An 18,270-nucleotide genomic window follows, 5' to 3' on the forward strand; every position below is an offset into this window, starting at 1 on the left:
GAGGAGCCCCTCCCCCTCCCAGTGTGAGCAGGAGGAGCCCCTCCCCACCCAGTGTGAGCAGGAGGAGTTCCCTCCCCCTCCCAGTGTGAGCAGGAGGAGCCCCTCCCCCCCAGTGTGAGCAGGAGGAGTTCCCTCCCCACCCAGTGTGAGCAGGAGGAGTTCCCTCCCACCCAGTGGGAGCAGGAGGAGCCCCTCCCACCCAGTGTGAGCAGGAGGAGCCCCTCCCCACCCAGTGTGAGCAGGAGGAGCCCCTCCCCACCGAGTGTGAGCAGGAGGAGTTCCCTCCCCACCCAGTGTGAGCAGGAGGAGTTCCCTCCCCACCCAGTGTGAGCAGGAGGAGCCCCTCCCCCCCAGTGTGAGCAGGAGGAGCCCCTCCCCCCCAGTGTGGGCAGGAGGAGTTCCCTCCCCACCCAGTGTGAGCAGGAGGAGTTCCCTCCCACCCAGTGTGAGCAGGAGGAGCCCCTCCCACCCAGTGTGAGCAGGAGGAGCCCCTCCCCACCAAGTGTGAGCAGGAGGAGCCCCTCCCACCCAGTGTGAGCAGGAGGAGTTCCCTCCCCCCCAGTGTGAGCAGGAGCCCCTCCCCACCCAGTGTGAGCAGGAGGAGCCCCTCCCACCCAGTGTGAGCAGGAGGAGCCCCTCCCCCCCAGTGTGAGCAGGAGGAGCCCCTCCCCACCCAGTGTGAGCAGGAGGAGTTCCCTCCCCACCCAGTGTGAGCAGGAGGAGCCCCTCCCACCCAGTGTGAGCAGGAGGAGTTCCCTCCCCCCCAGTGTGAGCAGGAGGAGCCCCTCCCCCCCAGTGTGAGCAGGAGGAGCCCCTCCCCCCCAGTGTGAGCAGGAGGAGTTCCCTCCCCACCCAGTGTGAGCAGGAGGAGTTCCCTCCCACCCAGTGTGAGCAGGAGGAGCCCCTCCCCCCCAGTGTGAGCAGGAGGAGCCCCTCCCCACCCAGTGTGAGCAGGAGGAGTTCCCTCCCCACCCAGTGTGAGCAGGAGGAGTTCCCTCCCCACCCAGTGTGAGCAGGAGGAGTTCCCTCCCCACCCAGTGTGAGCAGGAGGAGCCCCTCCCCACCCAGTGTGAGCAGGAGGAGCCCCTCCCCCCCAGTGTGAGCAGGAGGAGTTCCCTCCCCACCCAGTGTGAGCAGGAGGAGTTCCCTCCCCCCCAGTGTGAGCAGGAGGAGCCCCTCCCCACCCAGTGTGAGCAGGAGGAGCCCCTCCCCACCAAGTGTGAGCAGGAGGAGCCCCTCCCACCCAGTGTGAGCAGGAGGAGTTCCCTCCCCCCCAGTGTGAGCAGGAGCCCCTCCCCACCCAGTGTGAGCAGGAGGAGCCCCTCCCACCCAGTGTGAGCAGGAGGAGCCCCCTCCCCACCCAGTGTGAGCAGGAGGAGCCCCTCCCCCCCAGTGTGAGCAGGAGGAGTTCCCTCCCCACCCAGTGTGAGCAGGAGGAGTTCCCTCCCCACCCAGTGTGAGCAGGAGGAGCCCCTCCCCCCCAGTGTGAGCAGGAGGAGCCCCTCCCCCCCAGTGTGAGCAGGAGGAGTTCCCTCCCACCCAGTGTGAGCAGGAGGAGTTCCCTCCCCACCCAGTGTGAGCAGGAGGAGTTCCCTCCCCCCCAGTGTGAGCAGGAGGAGTTCCCTCCCCACCCAGTGTGAGCAGGAGGAGTTCCCTCCCCCCCAGTGTGAGCAGCAGGAGCCCCCTTCCCAGGCTGTGCTTTCGCGGCCTCCTTGTTAACATCGTGGTAAGCAGTGCAGGTATTTAACAAGGAGACGATTGCTTTCTGTTGCTTAATGGTTAACCCATGCCAGGCATCCACTGCTTCAGAAAATAGGTGATGAGTGTGTGACTGTGTGTGTGTGCGTGCACAGGTGTGCGCGGCACAGGAGCACACAGGCTTGCTTACCTACTCTGTCTGGGGCTGGGTTCCACTAAGGGATTTGCGTAGTAACGACACCCGTTGGTAGTTTGCGTCTGTAGATCTCCAACGTGGCGCTCGGAGGCCCTGGCCAGTTCTGCCCCCTGAGCCCTCTGCGGACCACCGCCGCCACCCGTGACCTGGCGGGCGAGGGGCACGGGCAGGCCTGGCTTAGTGTGTGAATCGGGATCCGGCATACTGGGCCAAATGGAAACACGCGCTCGAGGAGGCTAAGGGCGTTCAACGAAAACCCCGCGGCCGGACATTAAAACGCTTTTGCCTGCCGTTCTCAGAGTCTGCTGCTGAAGGACAGTCCTGGGTGCTGAGAGAAAAGTGCCCTGGCATCACAGGAGCCTGAGTCCAGTCTGCGCCCAGCCGCTGCTTTGGGTCAGACTAATTACTGGCTTCTTAGGATGAAATGGCACTCTGTTCACACAGAGTTTCCTGCTAAGGAAAGTAGAATAGTCTCATCCCCCTCTCACGTCTGTTCACTGAAAAGAGCCAGGAGGAAGGACCCAGGAGGTGCGGGGAGGGAGGAGGAGGTTTCAGAAGCCGTCAGGAAGACCCTTCTGCAGAGATGCAGCTTCACCTGAAGGGCAGGCAGCCCCGTTTCGGCCACGCTCCTGTTTGGAACACAAGGCACAGGGCACCTAGTGCCTCGATCTCTCCGGGCCCCCGTTTGAAATACAAAGAAGTCAGAGATCTCTGAGGGCTTTTCTTTCCAAACGTGAATGTCCCCATGCTGTATTTCTGATGTACTCTGTTGTCTTCTAAGATAATTTTCCCTGGCACTGGATTATGTGCAAATGTTCTGCTAACAGGCCCTCGAATACTGACAGTGCTAACCCCACGGGGCTGTCAGTCAGGTTGCATGGACCTTGCATTTTATTTGTTAGTATGGTGCTCTGAAGACAGCTGCTGGGATGGCACCCGGAATAGGGGCTGACCCCACACAGGAAATGATCACCTTTCCTGTTCTTTCTCGGGCACATCACAGGCAAATCGCTGGGTCTGCACTCACAGGAGTCCCAATCTTCTCTTTATCCAGTGCAGTTTCCAGAGTCACCTGATCAACTAGCTTCAGAGCGTCCCGGGGCCAGCCCTGTCCCTCCTCCCCAGGTGGTCAGGGCTGAGAGCACCAAGGCTGCTGCAGAGTTCCCAGTTCCTACTGCTCGTTTCCAATGGACTCTCTGATACGACATAGACAATGTTAAGCGGGAGAATAATGTGATCATCAGAGTTGTGTTTTATCAGGGTTGTTTTGGTTCCGTAATTGAGTGTGAATTTAGAAGATCCCCTGGAGAAGGGAAAGACTACCCACTCCAGTATCTGGCCTGGAGAAATCCACGGACTGTATAGTCCATGGGGCCGCAAAGAGTCGGACACGACTGAGCGACTTTCACACAATAACATTAGAAAGGAAAGCTCCCAGGTGTTACCACACTGCATAGAATTCCTGTGCCCTGGCTCAGTGAAAAGACCAGATAGGGAGGCGATGGTCTTAGCAGAGAAAAATTGTTGCAGAGGCCAAGCTAGGAAGACAGGAAGCAAAGCTCAAATCTGTCTTCCCAACAGCAAGGCGAGGCTGTTCCCAAACCCGCACCTGGCTGCTCACCGCTCAGAGTGCAGTTCCCTAGAGGGAGGCCAGCGTTGGTAGAGAGGAAAGTTGCTCTAAGCAGAACGCCAGTGATCTGGGGAGACGGTGGACTCAGTGTTCCCCCAAAACCACGGCCGAAGATTCTGCTCAGCCATGAATGTTTTCAAAGGGAAAAGGGGACGTGAGCTCTGTTTATCCTGAGATGGGAGGTCGGATCATCACCCCCACTGTGCAGACCTTGCCTGAGATGCTGTTTGGTTCACAGTGTGTCCACAAGGCGATTTAAGGGGAAGCTGGGGGCTAGCTCTGGTCATCTCTTAATTACCTGTTTCTCCTTCTTCAGCCATATCTTTTTGGGGGCTTCCCTCGTGAGTCAGACGGTAAAGAATCTGCCAGCACTGCAGGAAACTCAAGTTTGATCCCTGGGTCGGGAAGTTCCCCTGGAGAAGGAAATGGCAACCCACTCCAATATTCTTGCCTGGGAAATCCCATGGACAGAGGAGCCTGGTGGGCTCCTTACAGTCCATGGGGTCGCACAGAGTCAGACACGACTGAACTACTAATGTATCTTTTGGGAAGCCACCATTCAACTCCCAGCATAGGCAAACATAAATCATTGTTCTGTGAATCTGGGGCTCCATTCACAACGAGAGATGTGTCACTTGTTAATTCAGCATTAAACTCCTACAGATGGAGAACTAGAAGGGACTTTAAGGATGTGTATAGCACAGACGATTGATGGGTATCCTTCCTGGCTACACACAGCCTCCTCAGGGGGCAGGGGGCAGAAAGCCAGTCGCTGGCCCCTGGCCCAGCTGCTGTTCCTTCCATCCCGTGACTCGTCTCAAAATCCTCAGCCAGGACACTGGATCTAGGTGTTTGGTGAGAGAGATGGATATAAATCAGAGCACAGCGGTGCTGGAAAACACCTTAGCAGCCAGCGGGGATGCCCAGGCTGAACCTGCTTCTTGCTCACTTGTTTTGGGCAAGATTATTATCTTTGCCATGCCTGGGGTTTCTGCATCTGTAGAGCAAAGGTTATTAAAGTACCTCTCTCTTGGGATTGTTCTGAGGATGAAGCAAACTAACACTCTGAAAGCACAGAAAGTATCTGGGTCATGTGGCCTCTCTGGATCATTAGCTGCCTTTAGCCAGTATCACATCAAATACCTTGCTCTGTAGACTTGTGCAAGGGGGCCTCTGATGTGTGCTGGGTCCTTCGTAATAGAGGTTGTTCCAAACCCAGCTCTCTGAAGCCTGGTTAGTTCAGTTCTGAGTCCCCATCTCCCATGTGTGTACCTTGAGTTCTTGCTGGAAAACTTTCATGAAAGGACTTAGCTTATTGGTTTCAGCAGATGAGCACTGAGACAACTTAACTCTCAACTTTATTAAGTAGAAATGAAAATTTGGTATCCTCAGGGGCTAGAGAAACCAGAATTCTCCATTACTCAACACATTTAGGCTTGTGAACGTAGAAATTGTTATTGATGACACACTTTCCAAGGACAGAGAAGATGTTGCTGAAATTCAGGCCCTTGCAAAGGAGGAAAATGTCAGGTTTGTGTTTGTAAAAGGTGCAGCAGGGGCAAAGTCAGCGTGTTCTAGTGTTTTAGTCACAGACGGTAACTTCTGACTCTTTTGAGGCTCTTCACAAAATAATCAGCAAAGAGGAATTTATAATTTGGGTATTGCTACAATAAAGAACTCTGCTGCAGATTCATAAGTCATGACAATGTACATATTCTTTTTATAACACATTGAAGTTCCAGCTTCAAAGTGACCTATGTTGGTAAATTGTCTTGTTTATCAGAAGCCTACAAATACCATGAAAAAAAATTGTTTTCGACACTTCTAGACACCAGATATGAGTGAGCCTTACACACACAGGCACACACACACACGCCTCTATTTTTCCAGAGCTTTTCACTGTTATTTGGAGATATTTAAACCATTGATTAAGCATAACAAGCACTAAAAATAAGCAGGAATACCTGAGTTGTTCTTTTTTTAAATTTTTTAAGTGGTAAAACTAATTAGACTTGAAGGATTTGTGGTTTGCAGGACTGAAGGTGCCCTGTTTTGTAGAGGTCATTTTAGGAATAAAAATGTGTTTTGCTGTGACTCGTTATTTAGCATAAGAGTAGAAGGGCCCCCAGCTTTCTTCAGAAACTCTTTTGCAAGGAAATTGATTTTCTGGCGGAAGGTACTGAAGGGTATCTTTAGCATCAGTGGAGAAGCAGCTAATTTAGCCCTATCAGTGAGTCAGATGTCTGTATATTCCCAGCAGTAAACAAGAATTAAGTCATTCCTTGCCTTACTTCTGTTACCCAGATTCCTTTGCAGCAAAAATAATAATAATATGAATTGTGCCCCTGCCCCAAGTCGCCTGAAGCGAAAGTTCTCAAATCGCCTGATACCCTGTGCCTTTACCCCTTCACGGACCTCTGTTATCGTCACATCCTGTGTGAGGTGATGCTCCTTGTGTGATTACTATTGTAGCTCCTTTTCTTTGTTGTCTTTCGCTCAGTTTTTAATATGAAAGGAGAAGGTGGTCTTAGGGTGATTTTTATTTTTAAAATTCTAATAGATTTCAGCTTATTTAAATAAAGCAAACTTGAACCCTGACTATAATTTTTCATTTCTTAATTTCCATGCATTAATTCTATTCCTTAATTTTTTTATTCACTAATTCTGATTAGCCTTTTGGAAACTTATCTATGCAAACATGAGGTAAATAAAGCTGCTCAGATTCCTGAAGGCGAGAGTTGAGATTAGCTTGTTAGGCTTTTTCCCCTCTTTCACTGAATAATGAGATCTTTTGAAATTGATCATTTTTTTTCCTACCACTCTCCCAACAAACACACACACATGCCCCATGTTCTAGACAGTTATTCTCTCCAGAGATTAGCTGGAGGAGGCTTTAATAAACTATAGTTTAGTCACCTGAAACCCTGCGTATACGAAGCTTTTTAAATAGAAGATGAAAGATAAAGCAAAAGGAAAACTGCAAAAACAATGAAACTTGAATGCTTTGAAGTTTGAATAAGAGGGTCGAGGACAGGGCTAGAGGGCGAGATCAGTAAGATGCAGGGCCGAGCGGGGACACGAACGCTGATAGAACACGGGCATGTCCGCTGACTCTCGCTGTGTAGGTTCCAGGCCGCGTTCCAACAAGGAGCCCACAGGTGTGAACACACAGCCACGGCGGAGGCGCCTCCCCGTCCAGCAGGAGCCCGTCCTGCCTTCCACGGTGTGAGCTGTGCTGGGCGGCGTCCACCCAGGGCACTAACTCGCCAGTTTTCTGGGTGTGAACTCAGCTGAAAGACCCAGACTCGATTTGATGACCCAGTACATTGGGTCAGACTGACAAAAAGTCACCCAGTATTACTTCTCTCCATACTTCACTGCACTTTGGTGTGACTGGGATCAAGAGAACCCTCAAGAAAACTGTTTTGCATTAAATTGTACCCCCCAATTCACATGCTGAAGCTCTAACCCCCAGACCCTGTATATTTCAAGAGAGAACCTTTAAAGAGGTGATTAGGCAGGACTTCCCTGGTTCATTTGGTTCAGTTCAGTCACTCAGTCGTGTCTGACTCTTTGTGACTCCATGAACTGCAGCACGCCAGGCCTCCCAGTTCATCACCAACTCCCGGAGTTTACTCAAACTCATGTCTGTAGAGTCGGTGATGCCATTCAACCATCTCATCCTCTGTTGCCCCCTTCTGTTCCTGCCCGCAATCCCTCCCAGCATCAGGGTCTTTTCCAATGAGTCAGTTATTTGCATCAGGTGGCCAAATATTGGAGTTTCAACTTCAGCATCAATCCTTCCAATGAATATTCAGGACTGATTTCCTTTAGGATGGACTGGTTGGATCTCCTTGCAGTCCAAGGGACTCTCAAGAGTCTTCTCCAACACCACTGTTCAAAAGCATCAATTCTTCGGTGCTTAGCTTTCTTTATGGTCCAACTCTCATATCCATACACAACTACTGGAAAAACCATAGCTTTGACTAGATGGACCTTTTGTTGGCAAAGTAATGTCTCTGCTTTTTAATATGCTGTCTAGGTTGGTCATAGCTTTTCTTCCAAGGAGCAAGCATCCTTTAATTTCATGGCTGCAGTCACCATCTGCAGTGATTTTGGAGCCCCAAAAAATAAAGTCAGCCACTGTTTCCACTGTTTCCCCATCTATTTGCCATGAAGTGATGGGACTGGATGCCATGATCTTTGTTTTTTGGAATGTTGATTTTAAGCCAGCTTTTTCACTCTACTCTTTCACCTTCATCAAAAGGCTTTTTAGTTTCTCTTTGCTTTCTGCCATAAGGGTGGTGTCATCTGCATATTTGAGGTTAGTGATATTTCTCCCGACAATCCTGATTCCAGCTTGTGCTTTCTCCAGCCCAGCATTTCTCATGATGTGCTCTGCACATAAGTTAAATAAGTAGGGTGACAATATACAGCCTTGACGTGCTCCTTTGTCTGTTTGGAACCAGTCTGTTGTTCCATGTCAAGTTCTAACTGTGGCTTCTTGACCTGCATACAGGTTTCTCAGGAGGCAGGTCAGGTGGTCTGATACTCCCATCTCTTTAAGAATTTTCCACAGTTTGTTGTGATACACACAGTCAAATGTTTTAGTGTAGTCAATTAAGCAGAAGTACATGTTTTTCTGGAACTCTCTTGCTTTTTCTATTATCCAACAGATGTTGGCATTTTGATCTCTGGTCCCTCTGCCTTTTCTAAATCCAGCTTGAACATCTGGAAGTTCACAGTTCATGTACTGTTGAAGCCTGGCTTGGAGAATGTTAAGCATTACTTTACTAGCGTGTGAGGTGAGTGCAATTGTGCAGTAGTTTGAGCATCCTTTGGGATTGCCTTTCTTTGGGATTGGAATGAAAACTGACCTTTTTCAGTCCTGTGGCCACTGTTGAGTTTTCCAAATTTGCTGGCATATTGAGTACAGCACTTCACAGCATCATCTTTTAGGATTTGAAATAGCTCAGCTGGAATTCCATCACCTCCACTAGCTTTGTTCATAGTGATGCTTCCCAAGGCCCACTTGACTTCACACCCCAGGATGTCTGGCTGTAGGTGAGTGAGCACACCATCGTGGTTTCTGGGTCATTAAGGTCTGGTTTCTATAGCTCTTCTGTGTATTCTTGCCACCTCGTCTTAGTATCTTCTGCTTCTGTTAGATCCCTGCTGTTTCTCTCCTTTATTGTGCGCATCTTTACATGAAATGTTCCACTGGTATCTCTAATTTTCTTGAAGAGATCTCTGGTCTTTCCTGTTCTCGGCGGTTAAGAATCTGCCTGTCAGTGTGGAGGACACAGGTTTGGTCCCCAGTCCGGGAAGGTCCCACGTGCCGTGGAGCAGCTCAGCCCGAGCACCACAGCCGCTGGGCCTGCACTCCCCAGAGCTTGCTCCACCGGAAGGGGCGTCTCCACGACGAGGAGCCTGTGCAGGGCAACTCGAGAGGAGCCCACTTGCCGGAACTAGAGAAAGCCCACACGCCCAGGCATGGAGGCACAGCACGGCCAGGAATAGAAAATAAAGATACACAGAAACAAATATTGCTTTAGCATCAACTTAACATGTTTAAAAGAAAAGGTAATCAAGCTAAAAGGAGGTCATTAGGAAGAGCCCTAATCCAGCCTATCTGGTGTCCTTCTGCAGAGAGGAAATTAGGGTAGACAGACATACAGACAGGCTGCACAGACAGACAGACAGATGGGCTGCACACACAGAGGAAATGCCGTGTGAGGACACGGCAAGAAGACAGCCATCTGCAAGCCAGGGAGAGAGACCCCAGGAGAAACCCAGCCTGCTGACATCTTAGTCTTGGACTTCCAGCCCCCGGAACTGTGAGAAATCAAATTTCTGTTGTTGAAGCCTGAAATCTGCAGTTTTTTTTTCCTCCTGGCAGCCTGAGCAGACTAGTAGCGTGGCCTTGAAGCCGCATGCTAGATCTGCTAGTATCTCTGTTTTCAGGGTCCACGAGTGACCATGTGGACGGGAGTCTCACTTCCGCCCTGCTCGCCCCCCAGCGATGTCTTGTGCTTTCCCTGTGTGTGAGTCATTCTTACACTTGGGGGCCAATTGTTAGAGCAGTTGACACCCCCCTACTTTGTAGAGGTGGTTTCTTCACGGGCAGGCTTCGGATAGAGGGGCAGGAACTGAAATAAACATGGGCCTGGCTGGAGGAGGAGCTGAGGACCAAGGGGGCCCCTTCCCTTCCCAGGGAGGTGTCTGGGCGTCAGCTTTGATTCTCTCTCTGCCTCCGGCTAGTAATACAAGTCTGCCTGCTTACTACTATTTCCAGAGTTCAAAGGACCACTTAATGAGTTTAAGAGCAGAAGTTTATGTCATCACAACAAAGGAGAGCTCATCAAAGGTCTTCTTACATACTTCCTGTGATGTTGGGATCTCTTCTGCATCATCAGTAACACACAGAAGAACCTAACAGAAATGTTTTGATCTCAATATGAACCAATTCTAAAAAGCCTGGCCCTGAAGTTGTGTCTGCCATAGAGGAAAAGAGAGGCATCAAATGGTGAAACCAGACACTAATTAATAGAAAATTATCTGTTACTGTTTTGTAAATAAATTATTTTGTTTTTATTTTTTTATTTTATTTTTTTTTATTTGTTTTTAAAAATCAGTCAGCCATACCAGAGGAGAAACTGATCTTTATCTTTAGTCTCTTCACTGAGTGTTATAAAGTCACTGACATATGTAGAGGCAATCAAAGAGTATGTAGCAAGAAGATGCAGAGGCGGGAAAAGTGTTAGTAAGTAGGCTAATTTTTTTTTCTGAATTTTATTATGTTTGTAGTGTCTGAAGTTTTTTTTTTTTTTTTTTTTGGACTTTGTTTTACATTTCCTCATTATAAAAATACTCTTTTTCTAATCTAATTATGCATTTGTAAGCATGTGTTCTTTTTCTTAAAAGTACTCACCAAAATGGTATCAATTTCCATGTGAGGCCTCAGAAAACCTGAATCTGCGCCAGTGATGAGCCTTGGCGTGAGCTCTGTGCAAACCTTCCCGCCCACCGGGGCTCTCCTTCCAGGGAGGGTCACCCACCCGGGACAGGGTCTGTTCTCTGCTGTTAACTGTTTCCTCCTTTGTTCCAAGTGTTCACTGCAGTGCAGAGTATGTGTTCTTAGGTTCTCTTGTGAAAGGAGATTCTGCGGGAGGATGTGTGTCTTCTGACCATTACTTTAAGCTACGTAGGTCCAAGATTGAATTTGTTTGTCCATGACTGTGATAACTCCTTACATTTATAGTGCTTTATTTTCACAGATATATTGAATAATTTGTTACCCAGAGCTGCTTTGTGAAAACAGAGCAGAGAGAATTAACACCATTTTTATAAGCCGTGGGCTACAGAGTCTAAATCAGTTGACTTGAACACATGACTGTCTAGCAATATAGCCAGATGTAGGATGGTGTCTTTTGAGTCCCAAGTCAATGGTTTCTCTTTAAAAAGCTTGTGACATTGAATCTGACTTATCATTGCTTTTATATGTCTGTGATTGATCCGTTCTAACAGGTCAATTACCCCGTGGTGATTTAATAACTGAATAAATGAATTCTACCATGACATATATATATATATATATATATATATATATATATATATATATATGTATATATATTTAAATGTATATTTCCTCTATTTATCCAACTTGAAGAAGTCTTGAGTTTTAATTCTATATTGAAAGTTACACAGCATTTCTGATTCTTAGTTTCTTAATCTGAAGTTAGAATTAGTGACTATTTCACAGAGTTTCTGAAGGTTGAATGAAGTAACATTCATGAACTGCCTAGAACAATGGTAAGTTATAGGGACGCTCTCTAGAGGTGAATTTCCTTTATTTTCCCATCCATTATTACCAAAGACCTCTCTAAGTCCAGCTGTGATAGAAGTATTGTGGTCCATGACAAGCAGAATATGGGTGAATTTGGACAAACCACCCATCCTTCTAGTCAGGGTTCTCAAGTCCAATCTTCTAGAAGCTTATGATGATTCCTTTATGTAGAAATATTCTTATGTCTATGCATACTTTCATATGTGTCTATTTTTATAGATATGACTACTGCCTAAATTGCCCCTATAATTTTGGGCTCTTTTAAATGAAGCAAGGCTTAACAATATTAAAGTAATCCTGGTGTGGTGACTTATTAATCAAGACATTTTGATTGTAAGTGACAGAAACCCAAGTTGGATTAGAAAAAGAAAAGTAAGAAAACTGGGAAATTTAGCAGCTTTGTAATTGGAAATGATAAAGCGAGGAGCAGATGGAAAGGAGGGTTCGATGCTGTCAGGGCCCCTTTTACGCTTCTTGGGCTCTCGTCCCTGTTTCCGCCTGTGGGTTTCATTTGTCTTTGTATGGCTTTGAAAATGGCTGCAAGCCAGTCTAGCTTATATGTTAATAATTCCCAAACCAGTATTTCCAGAACACATCCTCTCTTGGCTTCCTCTTGAAAAGAATCCCAGGGATGACTATCACTGCCTCCTCTTAGTTTCTGTTCGGCCACTTCACGCCAGTGAGTGTGAGCCCTGTGGGCCAAGGTGCCCTTAGAGAGGCTGGGAATAGTTCACATGGCTACTTCCATTCCTGAGTGGGGGCACTGTTCCCAAAATGAGGGCGAGAAGACGTGTTAACTGGACAAAACAGTGGTGTCTGCAGTTTATTTAGCAACATTTTCCTCAATTGCCTGGAATTTAAATATTTACTACTGGAAAACCTGATTTGGATGGCATCCTCCATAAATGAGCCATTTGGCTTGCTAATAGATGATTATGAAGCATAAACTGACTCTACACTTCTGAGCACTTTTTTCTTCTTTATTTTAATTAGGGATTCTGGAATGAAAGGCCCAGAGATTGAAATCTGAAAACAATTAATGGTAATTCTATCTATAGCTGACCCTAATTATTTAACTCAATTGGCTGGAGCTGTGTGTTAATGAGTCCAATGTTGGGGGCAAATCCCTGTGAGGACCAGAAGGTTTCACTCATTGTGGAGGATGAATTCTATTCTATTCTAAGCTCCTTCTGGAAACACCTTCTTTGGGATGTGGAACAAAGCGAATGAAATTATTTAGCACAATTCTCTTTAGCACAGCTGGGAAGACAACACTGTAGCCACTCCTCGTGAAAGGTATTTCCATTTAGGAAATGGCACCGTCATTTTCTTATCAGGTTCTTGAATACGTCCCAAGGCTGTCGGAAGTATCACAGACAAGATGTTTAGAAATATCGCCCCTCCTCCACCCCTGTTTCAGGGAAGTCTTATTGTGTCCCAAGCCATTCTTAGGAGAATGAATGAAACTTAACTGGAAAGCTAAACAGTGACAAAGGAATAAGGATGAATGTTAATCGGGTAACTGTGGCAGACCATAAGTTTATTTCACAACTGGATTTGAAACTCCTTTCATTTGTAGATGGAATTTTGACACTCCTGTGTGTGCGTGCGTGCATACTAAGTCACTTTTGTCGTGTCTGACAATTTGCGATCATATGGACTGTATCCTGCCTGGCTCCTCTGCCCATGTGATTCTCCAGGCAAGAATACTGGAGTGGGGTGCCATGCCCTCCTCCAGGGAATCTTCCTGACCCAGGCATGGAACCCGCATCTCTTATATTTCCTGCACTGGTCGGTCTTTACCAAGAGTACCACTTGGGAAGCCCTTTGATACTTCTACATGAAACAAAAAATGAAGCTTTTCTAGAGAGTAAAATAGGGAAAAGTAACTATAGGTGTGATCAGAGTGAAAATAAGAGGAAAAAAACTGACATTTTTTTAGTTATTTGGGTCGGTTACAGTGGTAACTGATTTCCACGTATTAATTTATTTTCATAACAAACTTTTCAGGTAAATTATTTTATTTTCTGTATTCAACAGAAGAAGAATATGTAAAAATAACTTGTTTTATGTTACACTTCTGCAGAGGTTTGAACCTAGGCATTCTGAGTCCAGAGGCCACAATTTTAACCACTATCTGTTAAGTCTACATTTTCAGTTATCTGACATTCACCTAGTGATTGCTTGTGATGTAATAACCAGCAACACCCTGAATTCATGCTCATAATGACATTCCTAAAAGGAGCACCCAATTGTCAGAAAAAAATTATAGTTTTGCATATGAGTTACTGGATTGCGAGTGACACAAGACTGTTCAAACTTGTTCATCTAAATTAAAGGAGAAGGCGATTTACTGGAAGAATAAAGAGACGTCTCATGAAACTCAAATGCAGGACCGACAATCAAGCCTCTTAAAGGGCCAGGACCAGACAGCCCTCCCTTTATAACCAAGCAGCCTCTCATGGGTCTCTCTCTAGAGATACGCACTCTCTCTGTCTCTGTAACCAGCCCTCTCTGGTCCTACACGAACATAACCTCCAGTTCATAGTCTCAAATGATGTTTCCGTTTGAGCACCCACAGAACTCAATCCAGTGTCTCCAAGACTGAAACGTTGATACCTAGACAGAATGGGATTTGACCAGAGGGGTGCTGTCTCTTTAAGGGCATCGGAGAGTTTTCCAAGAGGATGCAGGGACTGGAAAGATGTGATTAGCAGAGCGCATCCCTTGGCCTCATCAATACAGTTATCGTCTATGGATCAGTGTCATAAGGGGCACCAGGATCATAGAGTACCAGAAAAAATGGAAATGCTTTTCATATAAGAAGGCTTAGGTTCAAACTTCTGTTCTTTACTTACTAACTGTGCTAGTTTAGGCTGATTTTATTAACGTCAGTATGCTCCAACTTTGTCACCTATTAAACAGCAATAATAAACAATAATAAACAGCCACCTCTAGTTGTTGGAGAATTCCATAAGCTCATTAATGCAAAAGTTTCCTTACCTAATCAATATATAAATATTCATCATTCTTTATTGTAGATTAACCAATCTTATGTAAGTTTTAGGGAGTGTGTTTGTGTGTATATGTTGTGTTTGTGTGTATATGTTGGCATACACTTGTGTATATGCCTGCAAGCATTTGTGTGTGTGTGTTTTGCGTATTTAAGATGCTATTCATTACTGCATCTTTTTAAGAATAATTTTGGGGAGAACGAAACACAACTAGAAAGCTAATTTTGATTAATGCGAATGAATTACCTGCTCTGTAAGTGCATCAAGGTTGAGGACTGCATTCCTCAACTTTGCCTAATAATATCCAATTTGCTCTAAGTCTACAAGAGAGGATGAGAATTACCCGCCCCCCACCCCTGGCCCTGACACAAGAAGCAGATATAAGGACTTCGTCCATTTGCAGCACAATTGATCAGAAGAAAATAGTTTTGACCCTTAAGTAACATTTCTTTTTGAAAGCTAGCAGCCTTCTGCCTTGGACATGGAGGTTAAATCCTAATTATCTCCACAGAGAGAGATGGTAGGGATGTTCTGACAACGGGGTGGAAAGGGCTGAGAGGGGAGTTTATCTAGTAGAAGCCACAGTCGTTGTCTTGCAGCTGCTTCCGCTAATCAGAATCGCTTGTTTTCCAGCTCAGGTCCCCCTGGAGGGAGTCCGCATGCTGGGGCACATAGGGTCTGCGGTGTAAACTGGGAGCTCGGGCCCTGCTCTGGTTTGCGGGAGTCGCTTTGCAGCCTGGGAGCCAATTTCCTTCCCTAGCCCCGGTTTTCTTTCCTTATTCCAGAGGCATCCGAGAGTCACCTCTGGACCTCAGATATACTAGGGACTTTCCATTTTGCACATCAGATGTAATTCACATACACTCAGGGTAGCAACAGGAAAAACATCTATTCAAAAGAGTTTCATGGGAGACAATTTCATGGGGTTTCATTGGGAGACAGTTAATGAGAGGACGTTGCTCGGAAGCGAGGACACTGCCAGATGAACCCACGGGGAGATGACACCGGCCTGAGAACACAGGGCAATCATAGTCCACAGGCCAGGAGAGCCGGCCGGGCAGAGACCAGTGGGCCCCGCTGGGAGACAGAGAAGCAGCCCCCCCGGGGAGGGCCTTGCGGAGGAAGGGGGAGAAGGCCTCTGCTCTCACCTCCCGCCCCTGCTCCCTGCTGGTGCCTCCAAGGGCCGAACGTAACTGGACGTCAGGTGGAAGGGATACAGGTGAGGGAGTGACAGTCTGAGCTCCTCAGGGAAGAGAGGAGGCAAGAAAAACACAGTCAGGGGCTGGGTGGAGGTGGCAGAAAGAGTGACCCGTGTCGTCTGCACATTCTAAGGGGTGCGTCATGTGGTTTTCCCCTGTGGAGTGTACATGAGTCCTTTTGCATTTGATTCATCCAGTGTCAGTGTGGAGTATGCTGTTATTAGGACATGTTTATGTTCAGTTATGTTCAGTTCAGTTCAGTTCAGTTGCTCAGTCATGTCTGACTCTTTGCCACCCCATGAATCGCAGCACGCCAGGCCTCCCTGTCCATCACCAACTCCCGGAGTTTACTCAAACTCATGTCCATTGAGTTGGTGATGCCATCCAGGCATCTCATCCTCTGTCGTCTCCTTCTCCTCCTGCCCCCAATCCCTCCCAGCATCAGGGTCTTTTCCAATGAGTCAACTCTTTGCCTCAGGTGGCCAAAGTATTGGAGTTTCAGCTTCAGCATCAGTCCTTCCAATGAACACCCAGGACTGATCTCCCCTAGGATGGACTGGTTGGATCTCCTTGCAGTCCAAGGGACTCTCAAGAATCTTCTCCAACACCACAGTTCAAAAGCATCAATTCTTCCGTGCTAAGCTTTCTTTATAGTCCAACTCTCACATTCATACATGACTACTGGAAAAACCATAGCCTTGACTAGACAGGCCTTTCTGGCAGAATAATGTCTCTGCTTTTTAATGTGCTGTCTAGGTTTGTCATAGCTTTTCTTCCAAAGAACAAGTGTCTTTTAATTCCATGGCTGCAATCACCATCTGCAGTGATTTAAGAGCCCCCAAAAAATAGTCAGCCGCTGTTTCCATTGTTTCCCCATCTATTTGCCGTGAAGTGATGGGACTGGATGCCATGATCATAGTTTTCTGAATGTTGAGCTTTAAGCCAGCTTTTTCACTCGCCTCTTTCAGGTATGTTAACAAAATCATTAAAGGTCACAGTAAGACTCTTTCAATTTCTTTATAACTTGGCAATTCTTGATAATCCTTAACTTACCGGATACTAGTAATGATTGAGATAAAAACAAAAAATAGTCTTAACATGACCCCTACGGTGTTTGCTGTGATCATTTTACGGATGGAGAAACTGAGACATAGAGACTTGTGAACCCATTGGAGTGAGTTTGACAAAAATGGTGAAAGATGCCTGCAGAGGAAACGGGCTCTTTACTGTGATCAGTGGAAGCTTCATCGCCTAGGTTGTCTCTGGCTGCCGTAAACAGCCAGAAGGAAGAGGGATCTATATTGGGTCTATATATAGAAAGATTGTCTCCCTCCTGTTTATTTACACATCACCTGTGATCAGTGCCTTCATGACTCCTTCCCATTTGTGGCCAGGCATTTAGAAAACTCAGTGATGGCCTCACTCTTCTTGCTCAGTGTAAGCCCACAGAGACCCCGGTTCTGTCTTCTCCACTCCGCCCTCAGGCGGCAGTGCCCACCTGAAGATATGAGCAAGCATCAGTGTCGGGTCCAGTACACACCCTGCCTCTCTGCATCCGAACCCCCAAGGGGGCTCAGTAATCCTCGTGTTTCTTCCTTCTTACCTCCCTGTCCGTTTCTGGAAATTAAACGTCCCCAGTGCCCGCAGGACCTGTCCAGTGCTTCTCTCCCTTCTAAAGGACTTGCAGCCTCCACATTCCTATGAAAGGGACTCGCCTTTCGTTTCTGCTGGGAAGCGTTAGAATTAACCCTAATTTCTGTGTGAGTGTCTCTCTTCATTCAGAATCTTTCCGTGGCTTTACCCGTTTCCTCGAGCTTCTTGCTTGGGTCCTAGCTGCTCTCTTCGCCGTGGATTTGATTCTACCCATCACTAACAGGTGGGCGACGGTGGTCACCAGTCCCAGGCCGTACTCCTGTCATACCCAACAGGCCAGCACATCGACAGATGAGCTTCTGGGGGCAGGACCAGCCAACCGGCCGGGACGATGGACTACCAGCTCAAAGAACCACCCGACCTGAGGCAGAGTTTAGGTTTCTTTTTTACTGAATGGAGAGTGGGTGTTGTTGGTTGCTGCAAAGTTCTCTGATAGAATTCTTTGTTCTTGAAGCTTTTCACATAGGTCTAGTCACGATGCTGCTATAAACTTGCAATAACACCAATATTATTCTCTGTCCTGCAAATTTTTATCTCTGTATAAATGGAAAACTGTTATCCCCTTCAAGATCGGAGCCTTGAGAATGGGCTGTCTGTACATTGCAGGCCACAGGCAATATTTTTCCAGCAAAAGCAATGAAATACAAAGGTTAAAGTAAAAGAAACAGACCCAATATAGATCTTCCCTATTACCCCATGAGCCACGAATCACCACCCTCTGATGTCCTCTCTGTCTTCATAGTATATAGCTCCTCTATGTTCCCAAATATTTCATTATCTTCCCTGTCCTAAAAAATACGCAAGATCTTAAAAATTAAATAAACTTGCTTTAAATTTTAATTCATTTTCTTCAAGCTGTTCCCATCTCTCTCCTCTTCCTTCTGCACATTTCTTTAGGGTTTCCTACACCAAGTGACCCCATTTCCTTACCACCCACTCACTTTTCTAACTCTTACAACCTAGTTTCTTTCCACCTTATTCTACTAATTACTTTCTCCAAGTTTATCTGTTAATCACCAGCATCACTTTAATTC

General features: G+C 46.9%; 1 protein-coding gene across 4 annotated transcripts in view; it reads left to right on the top strand.

The window, feature by feature from the left end:
• The window catches only part of ZNF385D (zinc finger protein 385D), a 931,118-nt gene that overhangs the window by 725,908 nt on the left and 186,940 nt on the right, over positions 1-18,270 (top strand). The window lies entirely within an intron of this gene.

This window comes from Cervus elaphus, chromosome 32 (assembly GCF_910594005.1).
Source record: "Cervus elaphus chromosome 32, mCerEla1.1, whole genome shotgun sequence".
Taxonomy (NCBI): Eukaryota; Metazoa; Chordata; class Mammalia; order Artiodactyla; family Cervidae; genus Cervus; species Cervus elaphus.